The following is a 19,355-nucleotide window of genomic DNA, read 5'->3' on the forward strand; positions in this document are numbered from 1 at the left end:
GTCACTCTCACATTCACACACTGGTGGAGGCAGCTACAGTTGTAGCCACAGCTGCCCTGGGGCAGACTGACAGAAGCCAGGCTGCCATATCGCGCCATCGGCCCCTCTGGCCAACACCAGTAGGCGGTAGGGTAAATTTATTATATTACACTATATTATCCAATATTATATTACATTATATTATAATATGTTATATTATATCCCCTTTCACATTAGAGCCACAACAGGACCCACTAGAACATGGGAACAAGTAAAAGTGAAATATAAGAATATTCTACAGAATGGTAATATTTATCACTTATATTGCTTTTCGTCTCTTGGAAAGAGACCCTGAAATAATCTGTTTGTTTGTTCATAACAGCAACCAAGAAAAGGGCAGAGCACAAAAAGACAGGTGGTGGTCCTGCACCCCCTCGTCAACAAGTTGGTTAGGTGAATAATACCCTCACGGGAATATATATCTCTCTATGAGCACACTGTCGCGCTGAGCTAAAGGATCCTGTCTGTCCCGCAATATACGCTGAATTCTGAGGACTCTCCTTATCAATCTTGCACCTTCCGCAATGGGCTGCTCGCGTAAACGGACAGGACATGGCTGTGACAGACTTCCCAAATCCACCTTCGCTTTTATAGCCGTGGTCTCTCATCTTGATTACACGAAGTAATTTACAATTACTACTCTGAAATATGAATTACATCTGTAATAATCACATACATGTAATAGAATGATTAATGGTACATTTCCCTTTTTTAGGAAATGACCTGTATGTATCTGTGTGAAATCAATAAATGGATCAAGTGCTGCATTATCTTTAGTTACATTGGTGTTATTTATTTATGCTGAAACAGTGGTGGAATATCGCTGTTGCTTTCGTATACATGAAGCGGACATACCTGCGTGGCCGCGATCTAATCCTGTTTACATAAAGTAAACCTGCTCCCGAAATCGCCAACAATCTAATCCAGCTAACTTACTTAGTGAGGTACGAAGAACAGGCCCCAGAGCTAGAATTTGGCTGCTTAATAATAATAATAATAATGGATTGGATTTATATAGCGCTTTTCAAGGCACCCAAAGCGCTTTACAATACCACTATTCATTCACTCTCACACACTGGTGGAGGCAGCTACAGTTGTAGCCACAGCTGCCCTGGGGCAGACTGACAGAGGCGAGGCTGCCATATCGCGCCATCCGGCCCCTCTGGCCAACACCAGTAGGCAAGTAGGGTAAAGTGTCTTGCCCAAGGACACAACGACCAGGACAGAGAGCCCAGGGATCGAACTGGCGACCTTCCGGTTAGCAGATGCGATTTCCAACCCCCTGAGCCACGGTCGCCCCCAGCTTAATCTTTATTTCACTTCCTGGATGCTGTTTCTGTTTTTCATCAGGGTCGTTCTCATGCTTTCTATTCTGATGTAAAGTAACTGGAGGAAAGCAGCTCCCCAGAACAACGATTTGTCTCCAGACATTGGCCACCTCCACCATAGCAGATAACCAGGAGTGCTCCAAAGATCAGGAAACACTGGGGACTTGAAAAAAATGCTAAAATTATTTCAGAGTAAAGTTCATATAAAATGACAAACACTGTGTGCTTCCTAGTCAGTGAGGTTTAAATTTGATCCCTCTTTGTTTATTGTATGTTGTATGTTTATTATTAAACATACTTGACCAATGTACGGTGCAGTTAAATGACATATCAGACAAAAAAACATTGAATCAACACGAATCACTTATTTATATTGGTTATTATCAGTAATAATGGAAAAATAAAGGTGTGTTTGGTGTCACAGGTGATTGGCAGTCAGAGATGAGTCTGACAAAGAAGCAGAAAAACATTTCAATGAGCCATGAATAAAATCCGTTCTTTAAAAAGGATTTTAAAAAAAGCATCTTTGAAAGTGTATTTAAACTGTTCCTTCCACTAGACGTGCATGTAACTACAGATGCATGTAACTAGAGGTGCATGTAACTAGAGGTGCATGTAACTACAGATGCATGTATATCAAATCTTACATTGTAATGTTAAAACCAAAACCTTTTCCTAACACAGAATGTATTTTAAGTGGTAGTGCTAGTCTTTTAAGCAGAAGCATATTAAAAGCAGTCATACCAAATACTGACTTTCAAGCTTTTTAAAACTGTATAAGCTTGGTTTTTAGTCTTTATACTATATTGCATGCATGTTCCCATGTTATAATAAATTAATCTTAGGTTCCTCTTGTTCCGTAACTCACGGCTTTTGTCACTACAGGAGCAAAGGGGTGTAACCCAGCTGATACCTCGGTGCTCTGATGACACCAACAGAAGTCACTCAGCCCCCGTAAACAGAGAAACCACACAGTTTATCCCTGTGGAAAGAAAATTACCACCATGAAGCAGCCAAAAAGACGACAACAAAGTTACAGTGGGGACAGACCCTTTAGCTGTGATCAGTGTGGGAAGTCTTTTAATCAAATTAGTCACTTAAAAACACATCAGCTCATCCATGCTGGAGTTAGACCACTCAGCTGTGGCGAGTGTGGAAAGTCTCAGACTGTGACAAGCGAATCCCCTACACGACCACATAGTTCGCTCTTTCTAACAGTTCTTTATCCGGTTGCTCGTTCGTACAATACTCGGTTGCTTTTCAGCTGCAACCCCACACGCAACAACAACCTCAGGTCCCGACACGTCTTATGCAGGGGAGGCGTGATGAACTGATGGAGCTGCAGTCTGTCAGCCTCCCCTGCAGCTGCGCCACAAACCAGTCCCCGCTGCACAGACCCTATCTGGGAAACTGGTTCCAGAGCCTGAGCATTGTGTTGAAGCAAGCTACATTGTATCTAATCAGTGTCTCTGATTCTGTTCCCATGTCCCGATTGTAATCAAACTGCAACGAAAAGCATTAAACCGTCTGTCAGCTGAGTTGTTGTGGCATGAATGTTCATCATGAATTGTTGAAAAATTGTAGCAACAAAGTCTTTTAAGTATTTTTGTAATGGCTGAACGCAGTTTTTGCACAATTGAAAACGAGTGGGAGATGTAACAAAGGTGAATCTTTATTTAGGCTGTTGTCTGACTGCAGAATTACAAAGTCCAAGTGCAGAATGATAAAGTTCATGAGATTAAAAAGCAAATTAATTCCACTGTCCTTCATAAACTGAAGACCTGATTGCGCTTTTCTTCCCTAGTGCTCTTTTGAAATCTCTCTGTGATGATTTGTAATTTGAGATCAGATAACTCAGGCTTTCTGCTCCCTACTCCTCAGGCTGACTCTCTTCTAGGCTCTCCTGACTGTTCCCTTTACATGCTGATGATGTGTCTTGTAAATCTGGATCCCTTTCCAGCAGGACGCTCCTCTTTTTCAGACAGTACCTCAGCTGCTCTCTCTCCTGACAGTCAGCTGTCCACCTCTGCATGGCCAGTCGAGCCAGCGCCGGCATTTGAGGCAGAGCTCGGAGCAGAGCGGGCAGCCAGGCTGAGCACGGAGCAGAGGTTGAAGGTCGCAAACTGACATCCACGTCTTCCAGAGAGCCCAGACCTCCTGCTGCAAACAGACTGCACCAACCGTTGTCTCCCACCAAGCTGTTGTAGGACAGATCCAGTGCACGGAGTGAGGAGAGACAGCCCCGTCTGCACACGGCAGCTGCACAGAGGAAGAGGACCCATTGATAACTGATCACTTTACTGTTTTGTTCACAATGTTCACAATGTTTCTGATGGAGACAAAAATAACACCGAATAGTTTCATTGTTTTGTTTTATACGACAGCTACAGATGCTGGCAGCATGAAATAAATGAAAGAAATATCAATTTCGTTCAGGCTTTACTTGTCTTAATATACATTTATGCAGCCTAATGATCCACTACAGACCAAAAAAGAAAAAGTATAATGTCATTGTGTGTTAGTTACCCAGATGTTGCATGTCATCAGTGGTGAGCTCGCAGCTGCAAAGACGGAGCTCGCTGACGACTGATGGCTGCAGAGCATCCAGCAGGAGCGCCAAGTGACCGCCAACCACTTTACACCAGGAAATATCCACCGTGCGCAGATAGGACACCGCCAGGGCTGATGCATAAACACAAAGTTTTCACCATTTCAGGCTAGAGGGTGGAAGAGGTATTCGGGGAGAATGACTTGAAGGAAAACTTCTATAAATAAACAAGTGTGTGTGTGTGTGTGTGTGTGTGTGTGTGTGTGTGTGTGTGTGTGTGTGTGTGTGTGTGTGTGTGTGTGTGTGTTACCCAGAGCAGTGAAGGACTCGTTGCTCATGTAGCAGCTGTTGAATGGCAGCCTCCTCATTTGTGTCGCAGGGAGGGCGGAGACCAGCAGGTGGACCACACCTCCCACTTCCTTATTGGATGACACATCAAGCTCGGTCAGTGCAGTGAGAGAGGGCAGCACCTGGACTGAAAAACAACGAGTCACATGACTGCTGCAGCGAGCATGCGATTAGTGTCCGGCGTGTGAGATTGGTAGCAACTGACTCAGAGCCTCTAGATCATCTCGCGTGAGGCAACACAGGTGGAGGTCGAGTCTCTCCAGGTGTGTGACGTGAGCCAGGTGAAAGGTGAGGCGGCTCAGTCCACCAGCTAGAAGTTTGTTACAGGACAGGTCCAGCTCTCCCACAGAGGGGAGGCAACGGAGTGAACCACCTGCAGGACAACCAGAGGTGTGGGTGTTTTTTAATTTACCCCTCCGAGACTCTTATAGGACATAAAACAAAAGTAGCAATAAAAAGGAAAAATCCAGAGATCTTTGTACCGAGAGCATCAAGGCTGTCAGGCGTTAGACCGCAGGCCTGCAGTCGAAGCGTGGTGAGGGAGGTGGCGTGAGAGAGAGAGCTGACCAATTCCCTGAAGCCACCAGTGTCCACTTCCTGTGTGAGCTGAGCATTACAAGAGACGTCCAGCACACAGAGTCTGGGCAGTGTAGCCACCATTCCCCCTGAGAGATTTATGAACAGAAAAACCTCATCCATACACATGTATCAACGAAGAGACAGCAAAAAAACAGATAAGAACATAATAAAACACCAACTGACAGCCCTGTTAAAATGGATCCAAACTGCTGCTCCTTATGTTCTCTTCTATAATATAACTATACTATACATCTAACTAATAATGAGGTCGGTGTAGGCAAACTAATCTTCAGCCCGCTTTAGACACTCAGATTCAGTCTTTTTACCCTTGAGCCTTTATCATCTCACAGAGAGAGGATATTCCTTATATGGTCATCGTTGCCTCATAAAGTAAACAGAGTTCAGATAAATTAGCTAAAGCTATCCTCTCAAGACAGAATTTTTTTCTGTGAGTTAGTTTGAAATTTCTCTGTGAGCCAGTAAATCAAAATGAATGATCAAAGCTGTAAAACTGAGGGCTTATGCGCAGTGGATGAACCAATCCACCCATCAACTCATTCCAGGAGATTTCCATCTCTTCCACCTGGGGGAGGAACTGCAGCAACGTTGCTGAGAAGAAACGGCAAGAAAAACATGTCTGCCTTTCTGCCAGCTGACGTCTTACAACGAAGTCACATTACTTTATTCAGACTTAATTTTAGATGCTCCGCCTCTTGAAATGAAGCTGCATCAACTAACTGTCTGCTGGGCTCCGTTGTGTTTGTGCCTTTGGGAGTATTTTAATGCAGTTATCTGACAGATACCATGTCTGTCTTGTGTGACAGGTATGTGCGTTTTTGTACCAAGCTCCAGCAGCTCTGTAGCCGTCAGATCACAGTGAGCCAAACTGAGGCTCTTGCTGTCGGCTTTCTTCCCGAGTCTCTTCAGGAAAACACACACTCGACCCCAGCCGACGTCCCGCTCACTCTCTGCTGACGCTGCAAAGCCTGAAACACACGATACACACCCACAGGGCTTAGCATGTCACTGTAAACAGATTTTCCACAGTAACCTCTATTTTCTTGAGCTCTGTATTTTGTTTCTGAACCTCTGATTTTACGCACCTTTTTAAAAAAAAAAAAAAAAATAAAGCTTCTAGTCCTCTCATCAGATGTTGTTACAGTCTGGCCCCAGATCTAAGAATAATGAAGTCAACACAGCAGTGTTAAAAACTGCTGGTTTGGGGACTCCAGTGAACCACAGTGGAAGAGTTGGAAGAGACATGAATCTTCCCAGCAGTGGCCAGACTACTGAAATTACTCCAAGAGCACATCAAGGACTCATCTAGGATGTCACAAAAGAACTGCAGGCATCACTTAAGGTCAGAGTTCACGATTCAACAATAAGAAAGTGACTGCTGACCAACAAAACATCTGGATGATCCCCAGACTGACCAGATGTAACAGGTTTAAGTCCAGTTACATCAGGTTTAAAACGAATACAACTTTTCAATCAAACATGGAGGTGGTGTGATGGGTTGGGGCTGCGTTGCTGCTTCAGGTCCTGGACGACTTGATGTAAATGAACCATGAATTCTGATCTGTACCAGAAAATCCTGAAGGAGAATGTCCGACCATCAGTTCATACACTGAAGCTCAAGATCACTTGGGTTATACAGCTGGATGATGAGCCCACCTGAGAATTTCTCAAATAACAGAATGAAAGTTTTGGACTGGCTTTGGAGTCCAGACTAAAGTCCAATGGAGATGCTGTTTATGCTGAAAAACCCTCCAATGTGACAGAATTCACACAATTCTGCGAAAAGGAGTGGGGCCAAAATTCCTCCCCAGTGATGTGTAACATTTGTTTTTATTTATTATTGATGCATGAACCTTCCCCCCCAAGGTTGGCACAACCAGTTTTGAGGCTTAAGGGGCGATGACTTTCACACAGGGCCAGGTCGGTTTGGGTAGCTTTTTCTCTTTATCAATGAAACCATCATTTGAAAACTGTGTTTTGTATTTTCTTGGATTAACTTTGACAAATATTAGAATTTGTTTGTTGATTTGAAACATGTGCATGTGGGAAATACTGAAACAAAATGAATGAATGAATATTCTTTATTGTCATTGTCACAGGTACAATGAAATTGAAAGATGTCTCTGGTCAGTGCAACATCACAAAAGATAAATACTTAAAAACTATAATTAAATACTTAAAAACTATAATGATAGGATATAAAAGATAGAAATACATATAAAATACAGTATACTCATACCATAGATACACCCAAGCAATCCAGGCCTAAGGCCCCATACAGACACTCAACATACGACCTAGTTGATATATCACTCAAACAATCAATCACTCAGTCAATTTGTTAGCGCATCCAACAAAACATGTCTGAAAGCATTCCAACATCAAGGGCACAAATGACAACAGGGGCAATGAAAGTCATCTGCTTTTAGTAGCATTGAGACATGATATTGCAATTGGGTAGAAACTGTGTTTGAGTCTGTTAGTCCTTGTGTATGTTGTTCTATACCGTTTACCTGAAGGCAGCAGTTCGAACATGGAGTGTCCAGGGTGTGAGGTGTCCTTTATGATGTTATGGGCTCTTTTGAGGCAGCGGGAACTGTGTAGGTCTTTCAGTTTGAGGAGAGGGCAGCCGATTGTCCTTTGGGCAGCGTTGATTACTCCCTGGAGTGCTTTCCTCTGAGCCACTGTGCAGCTAGCGTACCATATGCCTATGCAGTACGTTAGTATGCTTTCGATGGAGGCTCTGTAGAAAGACACCAGCAGTCTCTGTGTGATGTTGTTCTTCCTAAGCACTCTCAGAAAGTACAGTCTCTGTTGTGTCTTTTTCAGTAGCTCAGAGGTATTCACACTCCAGGATAGGTTTCCCTCTATGCTGACTCCCAAGAAGCGGAAGTCTGCCACCCTCTCCACACAGTCGTCGCTGATGATTAGTGGTTGGATTTCTGTCTTGTGTCTTCTGTAGTCAATTATGAGTTCTTTGGTCTTTTTCGTGTTTAGGAGAAGGTTGTTATCCTTGCACCATGAAGACAGCCGCTCCACCTCATCTCTGTAGGCAGACTCATCTCCCCCAGATATGAGCCCCACCACAGTAGTGTCATCTGCGAACTTTACAATGGCGTTGCTCTGGTGGGCGGGGGTGCAGTCGTGTGTATAAAGCGAGTAGAGCAGTGGACTAAGCACGCAGCCCTGTGGCGACCCAGTGCTTAGATTTAGGGCTGGAGATGTGTAACGTCCCACTCTCACTCTCTGTCTGCGGTCGGTGAGGAAGCTATTGATCCACTTACAGGTGCTGTGAGGAAGCCCTAGGTCTTTTAGCTTGGCGTCCAGTTTGTATGGAAGAATGGTGTTAAATGCCGAGCTATAATCCACAAAGAGCATACGCACATAGCTTCCTTGCCTCTCCAGATGTGTTAATGCTACATTGAGTGCTGTTGCTATGGCGTCCTCTGTCGATCGGTTTGCTCTGTAGGCAAACTGGTGTGGGTCAAGGCTGCTGGGTAGGGCTGCTGTAATGTGGTAACGCACAAGTTTCTCAAAGCACTTCATCACCACCGGGGTTAGTGCCACTGGTCTATAGTCATTTAGGCTAGAGATATGAGATTTCTTGGGCAAGGGTATTATGGTGGAGGTCTTGAGGCAGGGTGGGACGTTTGACTGTTCAAGGGATTGGTTAAAAATCCTGGTGAAAATATAGGCAAGCTGGTCTGCGCAGTCTCTCAGCACACGTCCTGGTACGCCATCTGGGCCGGCTGCCTTCCTCGGGTTAACAGCCCGCAGGGTGCGCCTCACTTCATGCTCCTCCAGAGTGATGATGGTACTGCTGCTGTGGGCTGTATGGTGTAGCTGTTCCTCTGAGGCATAGGGTGCAGTGACCTCAAAGCGTGTGAAGAAGATGTTCAGCTCCTCCGCCAATGCTGGGTCACCTTCAGCCATACCTGATTTGGACTTGTAGTTTGTCAGCTGCTGGACACCCTGCCACACCAGCCGGCTGTTCTTACTCTCTAGGTGGTTCTCGATCTTCTTCCTATAGTCCGCCTTGGCCTTCTTAATGCCTTTTTTCAGGTTGGCTCTAGCCCTGCTGTAGCTCTCCCTGCTTCCGGACCTGAAGGCGCTGTTCCTCTCTTTTAACAGCTGCTGGACTTCCCGGGTCATCCATGGCTTTTGGTTGGTGTAAACCCGGATCTGCTTGTCTACTGTGACAGTGTCTATACAGTGTTTGATGTAACAGAGGACACTGTTTGTGAACATTTCCAGGTCTTGATGTTGGAAGATATTCCAGTTGGTTCTGTCAAAGCAGTCCTGTAGCTGTTGAGAAGCGCCCTCTGGCCATGTTGTTATAGTTTTAGTGATGGTCGACGCAGTTTTCCTGATTGGGGCATATGCAGGAATTAGGAGCAGGGATAAATGGTCAGATTGGCCCAGATGTGGTAAGGGTCTTGCCCTGTAGCCCTTCTTGATGTTGGAATAGACTTTATCTAAGGTGTTAGCCCCTCTCGTGGCACACTTCACATGCTGGTGGAAATTAGGGATAGCTGTTTTTAAATCCACCTGATTAAAATCACCCGCTATAATGTGCACTGCGTCAGGGTATTTATTGAGTTTATTGTTGATGTTCGTGTGCAAAAGCGCTAGTGCCACGTTAGTATTTGCATCTGGCGGTATGTAAACAGTTGTTATTACCACAACAGTGAACTCCCGTGGAAGATAGATGGGCCTGCATTTGACAGTCAGATATTCTATGTCCGGAGAACAGTGACGGTCTATGATCACTGTGTTTGTACACCAGCTGTTATTCACGTATATACAGATTCCCCCTCCTTTTCTCTTACCGGAATTGTTTGTTCTATCCTGGCGCTGTGCGGTGTAGCCTGCTAGCTCAATAGCAGAGTCCGGGATGGACTGATGCAGCCAGGACTCAGTGATTAGAAGAATACATGAGTTTTTGATGTGATTGTCCGTTGTTATTTGTAACCTTAGTTCGTCCATCTTGTTCGCCAAGGATCTGACATTCGAGAGATATAAACTCGGGAGCGGTGGTTTGAAAGGCTTCCTCCTTAGCCTGGTTAGCACGCCAGCCCGGCAGCCTCGCTTCCTCCTTCTCTCTCGTCGCCGTCTGCGTCTCCCTCCCGCCGGAATAGTAATCCAAGGAGCGCCCGGTCTCCTCGCTACTTCCTCTGGTATTTTGTGTGAGTGGATAAATTCCATGGTCACGCTCACACGGTAACTCACTCCGATCTTAAGAAGATCATGTCTGCTGAAGATGTTATTCGCTTGACTGATCGCGCACAAAACAAAACACAAAACGTACAAAGATAACCAAACACCACACTGACCAGTGGTACATCGAGCTGCTGCAACTGTGTGCGCCGCCATCTTAGTTAGGTGGGCATGCAAACTTTTGATGAAAACGTGCTAACATTTTTTACACAATTCAAAGCATCTTGAATCAAGCAGAGCATCGGCACGTTCTGGTTGTTCGCGCTCACCTCGTATTCGTTCTTGTTGCGCATGTGTTTGATGATGTAGTTCGCTCCGTCCACAGCTGGCTTCATTTCAGAGTACAGCTGATCCGTCACACCTCCATCATCCTGGGGTTTCACCACTACACACACACAAACACACGCCTCGATTTAAACATCCTCTCTGCAGGTTTTACTGCAGAGTCCACTGATCACGTATACGACCAAACAGCTGGCCCCAGCAGCATCAGACTCCAACACAAAGATGCAAAACTACGTGTAATACTGATGTGCTAAAGCCTGGCGATGAAGGCCACATCACTACATCTGATTCTGATTTCCTGTCACAATAACACAGCATCTTATAAACACACTCAGGTGACGGTGCGTACATGCTTTATGGGTGACTCGAGTGGTGAAGCCGTGTCTCTCCGATTGTTTCTCAAACATCAGCTCGCTGCGAGACTTGACGGTGTAGTACTCGTCCGCTTTGGCGATGTAACCCACTGAACTCGATTGTCGCGGCAACGCTCCATCCCACGCTGGCTCTGCCTCCGCAGGGTGGGACATGAGCAAGAAAACTGGACGTGGACAGAAACGTGTTTATTTAAATAAAACTCAGAAAGTTTTATATTTAATACATTACTATTGCTGTATGGCACTATTACAGTACTACACTGCAGTGTGTCTGAAAGCTGACACTTCAAGTTGGCATATATTGGACAAACAAAAGTAAATCAAATATAAACAAATGAATTTTAATGCCATAAATATTCTAAAAAAATGTAGTCATTGAATTAATGCTCAAATACGCCATAAATAGATATTTGTAGTATTTAATTCTGTAGTTATGTACCTTGATATTGATTCTCCTATTTTTGCTTTTGAATTAATTTTACTTTATTATTTTATTTTCAGCTGTGCTGCCTCAGCACTGTCAGTGTGAATCAGTGAATACACATCAATAAGCAGCAATGCATTAAAATAAGCTGGGAAAATATTGTGAGAGAAAGATGCAAAGCAAATACAAAAATTCTGCAGCTCAGGTCACAACTCGCACTCTGTTAAGAGCTCATATTACCCCAATTCTTCAGCAGCTTCACTGGTTGCCCATAGAGGCCAGAATAAATGTTAAAATCTGCCTGGAAGGGATGTGAGGTGGGCAAATGAACTGAATCATTTCTTCAACAGATTTGATTCAACCATGAGACAGTCTACAACATCGGCTGCAGACTCACCCACCCCCACTGCTGCTGTTCCACCTCTGACACCTCAGACACTTCACACCTCCTCTATTCACCCTGCTCACTCCCCCCCACCCCCAACAACAGCATCCAATACACACTCAACACAAGGCTCCAGCCTGTCTCTCTCAACCACCCAGGTTAGGAGGGAACTGAGGAGGATTAATGGCAAGAAGGCAGCGGGCCCAGATGGCATCAGCTCGAGGGTCGTCAGGTCCTGCGCGGACCAACTGTGTGGGGTGATGGAGCACCTCTTCAACCTGAGCCTGAGGTTGGGAAGAGTCCCACAGCTCTGGAAAACCTCCTGTGTTGTACCAGTGCCAAAGACTTCACGCCCCAAGGACCTCAACAGCTACAGGCCGGTGGCTCTGACATCCCACCTGATGAAGACCATGGAGCGGTTGGTCCTGGCTCAGCTTCGGCGCCTAACAAGCTCATCACTGGACCCACTTCAGTTTGCCTACCAGCCTGGCATTGGCGCGGATGATGCCGTCATTCACCTCCTACATCGTTCCCTCGCTCACCTGGAGACCGCTGGAAGCACTGTGAGAATCATGTTCTTTGATTTCTCCAGTGCCTTCAACACTATTCTTCCCTCGGTTCTGAAGGACAAGCTGGAGAACTCTGGAGTGGACCATCACCTCACTACCTGGATCCTGGACTACCTCACCGACCGACCACAGTATGTGAGGACTCAGGGCTGTGTGTCGGACAGGGTCGTCTGCAGTACGGGGGCCCCACAGGGAACGGTTCTGGCTCCGTTCCTCTTCACCATCTACACTGCAGACTTCTCCCACAATTCCACCCAGTGCTTCCTGCAGAAGTTCTCTGATGACTCTACAATAGTCGGCCTCATCACTGATGGGGACGACAAGGAGTACAGAGGACTGACTCAAGACTTTGTGGACTGGTGCCAGCTGAACTACCTCCAGATCAACGCCAGTAAAACCAAGGAGCTGGTGGTAGACTTCCGCAGGCACAAGCATTCTCCACTGCAACCACTGAACATCCAGGGTATGGACATTGAGGCTGTGGACAGCTACAGGTACCTTGGTGTTCATCTGAACAACAGACTGGACTGGACTCATAACTCAGACGCCCTCTACAGGAAAGGGCAGAGCAGGCTGTACCTGCTGCGGAGACTCAGGTCGTTTGGGGTGGAGGGCCCACTCCTGAAGACCTTCTATGACTCTGTGGTGGCTTCTGCTATCTTTTATGGTGTGGTCTGCTGGGGCGGCAGCATCTCTGCTGGGGACAGGAAGAGACTGAACAGGGTGATCCGAAGGGCCAGCTCTGTTCTAGGATGCCCTCTGGACCCAGTGGAGGTGGTGAGTGACAGGAGAATGGCGGCTAAGCTGTCATCCCTGTTGGACAACGTCTCCCACCCCATGCAGCAGACTGTGACAGCACTGAGCAGCTCCTTCAGTGGGAGACTGCGGCACCCACGGTGTGGGACGGAGAGATTTCGCAGGTCTTTCCTCCCCACTGCTGTCAGACTCCACAACAAAGACTTTAACTGAACAAACACACACATCCACACATGTGCAATAACACTAAGTGCAATAATCTTTTCTGGCATCGTTGTATTTTTACTCAGTTGTATATAGCATTCGTATTCTATTTTTATCTTATTGTATATTTTTATTCTATTTTATTCTACTGTATATAGTATATTATTTTATTCTATTCTGTACAGCTGTGTACTGTATTTATTCTTATTGTATTCTAATTTTTGCGTCATAACTTTTGCACTGTCCACTTCCTGCTGTGACAAAACAAATTTCCCACGTGTGGGACTAATAAAGGTTATCTTATCTTATCTTATCTTATCTTATCTTATCTTACTTCTTACATACAGGTGTATCCATAAATCTGCTCCTTCATATTTGTGTGACCTGCTCCATATCACCACTGTTTCCCACCTTCTCAGATCATCATCTGCTATTCATCTTACTGCTCCATCCTCACACCTTAGTACTCTGGGGAACAGAGCTTTCAGTCGCTCTGCTCCTCGGCTCTGGAGCTCTCTTCCTCCTCCTTCCTCCTGTTGACTCCCTCTCCGTATTTAAGTCACAGCTCAAAACACATCTGTTTAAACTGGCTTATTCGCTTTAATGCTGATTTTATCTGTTGTCAAGCTCTGTTTTGTAATTTTAACTTATTTTATGTATTTTATGACTACTGTTCCTTTTATAAATTTTTGGTTTTTGTAAGGTGACCTTGGGTTTCTGAAAGGCGCCCTCAAATAAAATGCATTATTATTATTATAAATAAGTTCTAAATAAATAAATCAGTAAGTAAATAAATAAGTTTTTAAAACGTGCAACAGATATTTAAAATAAATGCACAGAAATATTCTTTGGCTGCTGCTTAAAATGTGTAATATGTTTGTGCATTGAATGGTATATTTTATAAATTCATTTCACCTGGACAGGATGTACATCACATGTTGTAGGCTTCATGTGTGTGTGTGTGTGTGTGTGTGTGTGTGTGTGTGTGTGTGTGTGTGTGTGTGTGTGTGTGTGTGTGCAGGTTGAGGACGACCACACAGTTTAAAACGACCACAGTAACTAGTACGACTGTATTTATTTTTCCCTCTTTGATCTATTATTTCTTTCTTTTTTAAATTAAATATACACATTATTTTCTCAATTTTCATTTCTTGTTATTTGTCAGCGAATGTTTACAGACTGGGAATTTTAAAAAACAGCAGTCCATATTTGGAGAATCTTCACCCCAAACAGGAAAACTGTAATTCTGGGCATCAGACTGGCTCCAAAGCAAACAGCTGTGCTACACTTTACTGAACAAATGATGCGCTTCCAGTATGCAGACTCTTTCTCCAAGTTCTCATTATTACTTCAGTCCCGTTTGAAGGCTTCTGTCCTGCAGTCCATTCCTCTCATGACTCTCTCCTTTGAGGCTACAATTCCCAACTGTTGGACGTCACAAGAGAGATACTCCCATACGGTTTATGACAAAATTTGATCCGATTTGATTGATGGCCCTAATCATGACCTTTTGACCTCCCCCCTCCCCCCCGGAAGTCTGTAATTTGATCCCCTAAGCGTGACGAATTGCATCCGGAGAAGGGAGGGGCAAACCCCCGGTGCATCCGGAGAAGGGAGGGAGGAAACCCCCGGAAGCGCGGCACCTGTTGTTGGGAAAAAAAAGAAAAAAGTTTTTAGAGGGAGGGAGGGTCTGCGGCATGGGAGGAGAATAAAAGCAGAGAGGAGGAGTCCGTCACAATTTCTAAGGCACAGACACAAGATGGATCCTTTCATTCTGCAGCCCAGCAGCGCCCCTGTGTACTTGGACGCGAAGAAATCTGCTCCCCCCTAAAGAAGGCTTTGAATATGACATATTCAAATAAAGCATATTTACTATGGAAGGCCTCGATCCGGACCTTATACTACTCCATACTCCGGAAGTGTCTAGTCATTTTCAGACCTGATGCATCATGTTCCCTAAGCATGACGGGAGGGGTATGGTTGCTGGGGGGAGATCAGAGAGGGTTCCTGAAGCACAGCGGTGATGCAGCAGTTGATTTTGTGCTGTATAGAGAGACAGAGCGGCGGTTAGTTTTCCGCAAACTCATAGTTTGAATTCTGTTTCGATATTATGACAATTTTCTCTGTATTTATTTATTTAATTTTATTTTTTTTACAATAGCGGATGTAATTTTACTTTCACAAGCTGCACCGGCGCTTGTAATGGGAAAAAAGAGTGACTTCCTATTGCCTGTAGAGAACCGTTTCTTTCAATAGTATTTTATTTTCCTATAATACAGACTCAGTAAAAAAAAAAAACCTTTAAGATGATCAGCCTAGCAACAAATTGCATTTTTAGGCTACACCATAGCTTGTGATGAAAAGAAGAACTTTCTATCCGCTTGTAACCTACAGGCTGCCTACCCCGTATGTGTAAAAATGAATAAATACCCCTTAGTGAATACTACTTTTCCTTTTGAGAGTCCCTTTTACAAGGGACTGAAAAACAAACCATAATTGCCGTGACAGGCGATCTTGTTTCACACACCGCGGGTCAAGGAGGAGTGAGACAGCAGATATCAGTTTTTTCTCAATGCTTATAACGCGCCCCCCCAAAAAAATATTATTATTATTAAAACATCTATATGAGGTAGGTTTTGCGCAGCCTGCTCCTTGTCAGACCAAAGTAGAGAGTTTTTTTCTTCATTACTTTTACAATGGGTTTTCTCAATAGACAGAAAATGAAAATGAGGAGTCAACAGCCGATATTATCATTGCTTGTAACCCAGTAAATAATTTCGTACATCTCCCCATAAAATAAGCCTTAGTGGAAAAAAGCTCATATTCGAATAAGATTATTAAAGCACCCCCCTCTGTGGGAAAGAGTTTTTTTCTCAGAGTCGACCATGAGGCGAGTTTTGTCAACAGCAAGAACAAGGGCAGACAACTGTTGCCCATAAAGTAAAACAAATATCCGCCTCTAAGTCGTATTTTACCGTTGCAGAATGTGGAAAACAGACAGCCCTCACAGGAGGCACCCAGGGGCCCACCTCACACACCATAGTTAAAATATTTAAATTTCAACTAAATTTGTAGTAATGATCGGATTTCCTCACTTATCTACACCACACTCCTTGTCCTTGATTTCTTATCGTTTCTTATCGTTCCTCTGTCCCTTAATAGAAACCACATATATAGAAACTATCCTCCCTTTCAGTTGTCTTTTGCACTTCCATGTCGCAAAGCAGTTACTGTAGGTTATTTTCTGCTTATGCATTAATGTAATTAATTAACTTATTTATCCTTAAGTAAGGTAATGACTTGAGTTCTAATGCTTTTTGTCTCTTGAGTTAGCTGTCAATGTGGGATTTTTTTCCCCTTTTGTTCAGTTAAAGCTGCCTTTCATTCTTCAACACAGCTTAAACTCTAATAGGTAAGCTTTCTTGTAATTTCTTAGTTCTTCAGGCTTCTTGAAAGACATCCGAGACTCTTCTTTGGATGCTGGCTGCCTTTTGTTTTGTTTTCTGTCAAGATGATCCCACACTGCTTCGATTATCTTGAGGTTTGAACCCTGGAGAGATCAATCCATGACTGATGCGTTGTTTCATCCAGGCATACTTTGACTACATTGGCAGTATGTTTGCGATCATTGTCATACTGAAAAATGAAGTTGCTGCCAATCAGACACTACGTGGTATTACATGGTCGATCAAAATCTGGTGGAACTTTTCTACATTCATAATTTGATTAATTTGGATAAGAGCTCCAACAACACTGGCTGAAATCCATCCTCAAAGCACGGTAGAGTATCCACGCTGTGTTAAAGACGGCTATAGACATTCACTGTTGTATCTCTCTTCGGACCTCTTCCATGCATATTTCAAATTTGGATTCATTACTCCATAAGACATATTACAGCTGATTTCTTTTTCCAGTCAATTTCTTGTGTAATTTGGCACACCTCAGCCTTATTTTTCTCTGTTCTCCTTCCTTAAGAATGGCTTATTAACAGCCACCCTTCCAACTCAGATAACTTTTGATGAGGTTTCATGAAATGTTTACAGCACTCGAGTTACTCGCCACGGCCATCCTAAATGCTAAGAACACTAAACTTTAATTCTAAATTACGTAATTAACGTTAACCAGAAAAAACAAGCCAAAGTCGAAATGTTGCTGAGCTGACCTGTGGTATGCTATGTCTTCTAAAGCACGTATAATGTAAACAGAACTGGTCTTTGCACAGAAGCCTGTGGAGCTTCATAATTAACCTCAGTGTGTGAAGAGGACTCTCCATTTAATAATAGCTGTAATAAAATGTTATGGCCGACGGTGTTAAACGCTGCACTTGGGTCTAGCAGTGAAGATTTCAACTTTTCAATATGAATGAAGGCTGAAAACTGATTAGATTAATGTCTGATGATCTTTTCTGTGCTTCTTCAAGTTTGTAACACCAAACATATTAAAGGATGATATAAGGTTCACAGGAAGAGTTTAATTAGACACACATTTACTATTTTCTTTATACTCTTTCTTTCTTGACATGTTTAATATGATTACTATCAGAGGAGAAAATGAACCTTGTGTAGTCTAAAAACTTTTTTATTTAATCAAACTGTAATGTTGTTGAACTCTGACGGACGTGTCTTTTAATCTTGTCAACAAATCCTTAATCATCTAAATCTGCCATTTATCATCTTGTAAAATGTTCCCTCTGCTTCTGTTGCACATCTCCCCCCGACACTCTCTGCTTCACCTGTCCTGTGCAGGTGGTCCAACCCCTGCCTGCCTCCTTAAACTGGGGTGTTTAAATCTCTTTACCTCTGTTGTGAACTTCACACAAAGTTTGTGGTAACAAAATCAAACTGACGAGGATCTCGTTTGAAAAACACACACACACTCACGAGACAAAATAAAAACAGACTGCTCAAAGCAAAAGCAGAGCCCTCACAGCTGGTAGTACAAACACAGTGACAACATGCGTATTAGATACCCTCAGTGCCAAAAGCATAAATATGAAAAAATGTGATCACCAAGAATATCCTAAAAATGGCATTGAGGTGCGTGTTACAGTAAAAAAAAAAAAAAGTAGCCAAATTTTCATCTGAAAATGTTGAATTTTAGTAAAAACAATGCTCTGTAGTTTGATACTGTCGTTACAGACAAAGCAGATGTTTAAAGCCTTTGGACGCTCATTTAAAACGCACTCATTCTCCTTATCAGCTGGAAACATTAAAGCCGTAAAATGACTTTTTCAAACGGATAAAAACTATTGAACAGCAGCAATGATGAGCCTGTTCCAAAATTTGAATGTACATGTGTTGAAGGTGCGGGTCTTGTTGAATTATTAAACATACTTTCTTTAATTTTTCGAGCCACAAAAACAACAACTTTTAATTTTCTTCTACTTGAGTATCGGCCTCGGGTAGCTCTACTTATCATTGCTCAGTCAGTTGTCTGTTTGTGCTACTTTTTTTCAAGGAGCACTGGATTATTGGTAAGGGTGACTTTATGTGTTTAGTTACTTAAGTGGAAGTACTGCGGAAAGTTTTACCTTACATACATAGATCTACCAGTACAGCTTCTGTGGTATCTGTTTACAAAATGTTATAATCTATTCAAAGGTTCTTTGCAACTTTACATTGATAAACATTATCCTTAACACATTTGGCCCACATAAAGTACTATGGCCATCACACGGTCATTTAGAATTGTTTAAATAACTCGTGTCTTAAGTCCTTCCATCAAACAGAAAATAATTTTTAAAAAAAACATGGTTCACTTTTACATCACAAAATGTTAGAAATATAAGCCGTAAAAATCTAGTGTGTGTGAGGCTGTGTAAGTAAAGCTTGCCCTTCACACCCACGTGTAATAAACCATTTGTTGGGGGTTGTGGATTTGACACCTCAGCATTGTGAAAGTGGGGAAACATGTTTCTGGCTGTGCATAAGATTCCTCCTTACAACTTAGAATCTCAGTTCTAAATGAAATTCAGATGTTTTTTTAAGTATGGCTAATGTATTATTTGACTTCTAAGGCACACACACACACACACACACACACACACACACACACACACACACACACACACACACACACACACACACACACACAAGAACAACACAGAGAAGAAGAAGAGGGGGTAGTTTTACTACACATCATAAAAACGCAATCATTCATCTTCCAACTGTATCTTTCTGTTCTGGCTTTAGAATCATAGGTTGTTTACTGAGCCGTACTTTGGGAGTCATACTGTTGTGATACTGGGGAGAAAAGGGTAAGGTTTAAACCATTACACAGAA

This window comes from Rhamphochromis sp. 'chilingali' (assembly GCF_963969265.1).
Source record: "Rhamphochromis sp. 'chilingali' genome assembly, chromosome: 18".
In the NCBI taxonomy this organism is placed as follows: domain Eukaryota; kingdom Metazoa; phylum Chordata; class Actinopteri; order Cichliformes; family Cichlidae; genus Rhamphochromis; species Rhamphochromis sp. 'chilingali'.